The sequence below is a fragment of the Capra hircus genome, chromosome 5 (genome assembly GCF_001704415.2).
Source record: "Capra hircus breed San Clemente chromosome 5, ASM170441v1, whole genome shotgun sequence".
Taxonomy (NCBI): Eukaryota; Metazoa; Chordata; class Mammalia; order Artiodactyla; family Bovidae; genus Capra; species Capra hircus.
This window is the reverse complement of record NC_030812.1, coordinates 77492569-77498480: the sequence shown is the minus strand read 5'-3', so window position 1 is coordinate 77498480 and position 5912 is coordinate 77492569. Positions and strand designations below refer to the sequence as shown.

At 42.9% G+C, this 5912-nt stretch overlaps 1 pseudogene across 1 annotated transcript; it reads right to left on the bottom strand.

Annotated features, from left to right (window-relative positions):
* On the bottom strand, window positions 234-1887 carry LOC102185345 (annotated as a pseudogene). The gene has a single exon (XR_310025.3). The product of XR_310025.3 is annotated as a T-complex protein 1 subunit zeta pseudogene (transcript).

Below are 5912 nucleotides of genomic sequence, written 5' to 3'. Positions count from 1 at the left end.
AGGTAGATAACATATGCTTATCTAATATTTTTATATCACTGAGGGTAAAGCAAAATGTCCTGTTTACTGCATAAGTATGACCTGCTGTATGTGGACACTGCAGTGCAATTTTAAAAATACTGTAATTATAATTTCAGAACTTCAGAATCTGAATAGGTGCCAGTGTTCTCTCCTTTTTTAATATGGGAAAAGAAAATCCTTTGAAGATCGTTTGAAGCTTGGACCAAAACTCCATAGCTGTATTATTAGGATCACTCTGTAGTCCAGGATTCAGATACAAGGGAAGCTTCAATTCAACCTTTTAGAGAAGACAGTCCAGCTCTCATGATCTCATCAACCAGGAGAATGTTGGTGGCAATCACAGTGCAGGAGTGAAGAAGCTGTTTCTTTACACAATAGTTATCCCATATGCCTGCTTCTGCTGCTACCATTGGTTCACCAGTGTTCAAGTCCACACCCACAAGCTGACCGGATTCTGAATGTTCTGCTTGAACTTTAACTAGTGCTTCCTGAAGGTCAAAACCAGAATTCTGAGCAAGAACCTTGGGAATAATGAGCAATGCATCAGCAAATGCTTGAACTCCAAGCTGAGCCCTGCCCTTTACACTGGGCTTGTATTTAACCAGGGCTTCTGCCATCGCCATTTCCACTGTGCCAGCACCTGGGACTACATAGCCATCATCAATAGCATTTTTAACAGCCCTCAATCCATCTCTTATTGCATCTTTGATTTGAGTAAGCGTGTGCTTATTTGGTCCTTTGATCAATAATGTGACAGAGCAAGGATTGTTACATTTCTCAATAAAGGTGAACTTCTCTTCTCCCAATGTATATTCATAGACAAGTCCTGCATGTCCCAAACAATCAGGATTTAGGTCATCAAGAGAATTTAGGGCTATCCCACCACAAGCAAGAGTCAGCCTTTCCACGTTTCTCCTTTTAGCTCTGCACAGAGCTATTATGCCTTCTTTGGCAAGACCATCTAAGGAAATGGGATCAATTCCCTTTTGATTAATAACAACAAATCCTTTATCTGAATCACCACAGACTTTCTTTGTCAGGTCGGTTATTTTTTTAACTCTGTCCTCGATGAATTTCCTTTCAGCTTTCACTAACTTCTCTCTCTCCTCTGCACTCTTGTAAAAAAGCCAGAATTCACTTCCGTTTTCTCATATTCTAATGACACGTTGCACGTGAGGATGTATGCATCTTCTACTCTCTTCTTCATATCAGGATGTCGTGCCCCATGGTCCAAAACAAGGCCTCTGATTAAGCTTGTATCTGTTTCAGATTTATGTTTCATCTCCATGATCTCAACCATGAAGAGGTCAATAGGTTCATCTTGTTTTTTAATGGCCAAAATGGAGTCCACTACGGCCTCTGTTAAGACATCAGCAAGTTCAGCATGAACTTCAGTTCGTAAGATGTTCTGGACACGTCTATAAGTGTTTCCCTGTCCATCTCTTTGCTTACATTGACTTGTTCCAAAAACTGAAGTGCCTTTTCCTTTGCAGCTTCAAATCCTTCCGTAATTATTCTGGGATGAAGACCTTCAGAAATGTAGAGATCCGCCTGCTTCAGCAGCTCTCCAATGATGAGCACGTTGGAAGTGGTACCATCACCTGTTATGTCATCCTGTGCTGTTGCTTCTTTGGCTATTAAGGAGGCTGTTGGGTATTGAATTTGCATTTCATGAAGCAGCACATTTCCATCTTTAGTGAGTTTGATGTCTCCAGCACCAGAAACAAGCATCTTCATGGTGCCCTTAGGCCCTGAGTTAGTTCTCAGCACGTCCTGCAGCCCCCGGGCCGCGCTGATGTTGACCGCCAACGCCACCTGGGCTCAGGCCACCTTGGCCTTGGGGTTCAGGGTCTTCACGGCCGCCATAGCTGACCCAGCAGAGGAAGAGAAGGGGATGCGGCATGGCGAAAAGCCCTGAGCCGGTTCAGCGTGGCTGGGAAGCGCTATCTTTGCATATACAATTTTTTAATTGTTATATCTTCTTCTTGGATTGATCCTTTGATCATTATGTAGTGTCCTTCTTTGTCTCTTTTCACAGGCTTTGTTTTAAAGTCTGTTTTATCTGATATGAGTATTGCTATTCCTGCTTTCTTTTGGTCTCTATTTGCATGGAATATCTTTTTCCAGCCCTTCACTTTCAGTCGGTATGTGTCCCTTGTCTTGAGGTGGGTCTCTTGTAGACAACATATACAGGGGTCTTGTTTTTGTATCCATTCAGCCAGTCTTTGTCTTTTGGTTGGGGCATTCAACCCATTTATGTAAGGTAATTATTGATAAGTATGATCCCATTGCCATTTTCTTTATTGTTTTGGGTTTGTGTTTATACACCCTTTTTGTGTTTCCTGTCCCAAGAAGATCCTTTAGCATTGGTTGGAGAGCTGGTTTGGTGGTGCTGAATTCTCTCAGCTTTTGCTTGTCTGTAAAGCTTTTGATTTCTCCTTCGTATTTGAATGAGATCCTTGCTGGGTATAGTATCTGGGATGTAGGTTATTTTCTTTCATCACTTCAAGTATGTCTTGCCATTCCCTCCTGGCCTGAAGAGTTTCTATTGAAAGATCAACTGTTATCCTTATAGGAATCCCCTTGTGTGTTATTTGTTGTTTTTCCCTTGCTGCTTTTAATATTTGTTCTTTGTGTTTGATCTTTGTTAATTTGATTAATATGTGTCTTGGGGTGTTTCACCTTGGGTTTATCTTGTTTGGGACTCTCTGTGTTTCTTGGACTTGGGTGATTATTTCCTTCCCATTTTAGGGAAGTTTTCAACTATTATCTCCTCAAGTATTTTCTCATGGTCTTTCTTTTTGTCTTCTTCTTCTGGGACTCCTATAATTGGAATGTTGGAGCATTTCATATTGCCCTGGAGGTCCTGAGATTGTCCTCATTTCTTTTAATTCATTTTTCTTTTTTCCTCTCTGATTCAATTATTTCTACCATTCTATCTTATACTCCACTAATCCTATCTTCTGTTCCATTATTCTACTACTTGTTGCCTCCAGTTTGTTTTTGATCTCATTTGTTGCATTATTCATTATATACTGACTCTTTTTTATTTCTTCTAGGTCTTTGTTGAACCCTCTTGCATCTTCTCAATCCTTGTCTCCAGGCCATTTATCTGTGATTCCATTTGTATTTCATGGTTTTGGATCATTTTCACTATCATTATTCAGAATTCTTTATCAGGTAGTTTCCCTATCTCTTCCTCTTTTGTTTGGTTTGGTGGGCATTTATCTTGTTCCTTTACTTGTTGGGTATTCCTCTGTCTCTTCATCTTGTTATATTGCTGAGTTTGGGGTGGCCTTTCTGTATTCTGGCAGTTTGTGGAGTTCTGTTTATTGTGGAGTTTCCTCGCTGTGGGTGGGGTTGTATCAGTGGCTTTCTTGGTTAGGGAAGCTTGTGTTGGAGTTCTGGTGGGTGGAGCTGGATTTCTTCTCTCTGGAGTGCAATGAAGTGTCCAGTAATGAGTTATGAGATGTCAATGGTTTTGGAGTAACTTTGGGCAGCCTGTATGTTGAAGCTCAGGGGTGTGTTCCTGTGTTGCTGGAGAATTTGCATGGTGTGTCTGGCTCTGGAACTTGTTGGCCCTTGGGTGGTGCTTGGTTTCAGTGTAGGTATGGAGGAGTTTGATGAGCTCCTATGGATTAATGTTCCCTGGAGTCAGGAGTTCTCTGATGTTCTCAGGATTTGGACTTAAGCCTCCTGCTTCTGGTTTTCAATCTTATTTTTACAGTAGTCTCAAGACTTCTCCTTCTATACAGCACCGTTGATAAAACATCTAGGTTAAAGAAAAGTTTCTCCACGTTGAGGGACACTCAGAGAGGTTCACAGAGTTACATGGAGAAGAGAAGAGGGAGGAGGGAGTTAGAGGTGACCTGACTGAAATGAGGTGGAATCAAAAGAGGAGAGAGCAAGCTAGCCAGTAGTTACTTTCTTATGTGCGCTTCACAGTCTGGACCGCTCAGAGATGTTCAGGGAGTTATACAGAGAAGAGAAGAGGGAGGAAGGAGACAGAGGTGGCCAGGAGGATAAAAGGGGGGAATGAAAAGGAGAGAGACAGATCCAGCCAGTAATCAGTTCCCTGAGTGGTCTCCACTGTCTGGAACACACAGAGATTCACAGAGTTGGATAGAGAAGAGAAGGGGGAGGGAGGAGACAGAGGCGACCTGGTGGAGAAAAAGGAGAGTTCAAAGGAGGAGAGAGCAATCAAGCCAGTAATCTCACCCTCAAGTAAAACTGGGTACTGAAGATTGGGTTCTTAAAGGTACAAAATTGATAACAAATACCAAAAAGCAAAGATTAAAAATCTAGAGTAGAGGTTGGATTTTCAAAAATACAATATTAAAGAAAAGATGAAGAATAAAAACAAAGTCACAATAATTATTTAAATATATATATATGAAATTTGCTTTAAAAATAGAGTCTTTTTTTGAAAAGTAATAGTCAGTTATAAAAATGAAAATTAAAGGAGTAATAGAGGACTTAAACATTTTTAAAAAGTTAAAAAAAGAAGAAGAAAAAGAAAAGAAGAAAAATAAAGAATGATCATAAAAATAGTAAAGATATATCTAGGACTTTCTCTGGTGTTGTTTTGGGCAGTGTGGGGTCAGTTCATTTTCAGATAGTCCCTTGGTCTGGCTTATATTTCTCAAGATCTATAGGCCCCTTCCTATGTAGTCAGCACCAACTATAGGGTTTTAATCTATTGCACCTGTCACTTCCAAGGCGGTTCCCTCTGTTTTAGCTTCTTCTGTTTACTGGTCTCTTCAGTGTCTGATTTCCACCCTGACACAAGGGAGGCGGTGGTGGACACTTTTTTTAGGCTCACTTGTTCAGTCGCGCTGTGGGGAGGGAGGGACGCTGCAAACAAATCACACTGGCGTGTGCTCGCTGTGTCTCAGCCACATTGGGCCTGCCCCTGCTCATGGCGCACACAGCTCAGGCTCTAGGTTGCTCCTCCAGAACCGTCTGAGGCTGGCCTTGGGCTGCATGCACCTCCCAGGTCTAAGCCACTCAGGCTCAGGCACTCAGTTGGTCCTCAGAGGTGCAGACTCTGTTGGGCCTGCGTTTTGTGCCCTTCCCAGGTCTGAGTAGCTCGGGTGTTTGGCGAGCACGGTCGGTGTGACTTATCACCTCTCCCATCCCTGCTGCTCAGTTTTCTGGGTGTACAACTGGCGCCCCTTCTCAGGCGGATGATGACTGTCCAGGACCCCAAGAAGTCTTAGTTAGCAAAGAAGCCTGTTTGCAGTTTGGTAGTTAATGTCTCTCTGGGGCTGCTATTGCCCCCTTCCGGCCCTTCAGGCTCTGGCTGCCTGTCACTGGAGGGGGATGGTCTGCAACCGGCTAATTCTGTTCCATCCTTTGTTCTGTGCGCATTCCTGGCAGTGTCTTATGTTAGGGCTTTTCCCATGGTAGCTATCCCACAGTCTGGTTTGCTAGCCCAAGTTAGTTGACTCTGGTTACCCTCGGGGCATTTGGGCCTGATCCTTAAAAAGCAATGCAGCCCACACCTCCCTGCCCAGCCCCCACTTGCTAGTCGCAGATGCAGGCGTCTGCGCTGCTTCTCTGCTGGGGGAGTTACTGTTGGGCTCGTAATCTGTGGGTTTTAATTATTCATTTATTTTTCTTCCCTGTTATATTGCCCTCTGTGTTTCCAAGGCTCAACACAGGCTCGGCAGTGAGAGTGTTTCCTGGTGTTTGGAAACTTCTCTCTTTTTAAGACTCCCTTCCCAGGACGGAGCTCCCTCCCTACCTCTTTTGTCTCTTTTTCTGTCTTTTATATTTTTTCCTACCTCTTTTTGAAGACAATGAGCTGCTTTTCTGGGTGCCTGATGTCCTCTGCCAGCATTCAGAAGTTGTTTTGTGGAATTTACTCAGTGTTTAAATGTTCTTTTGAT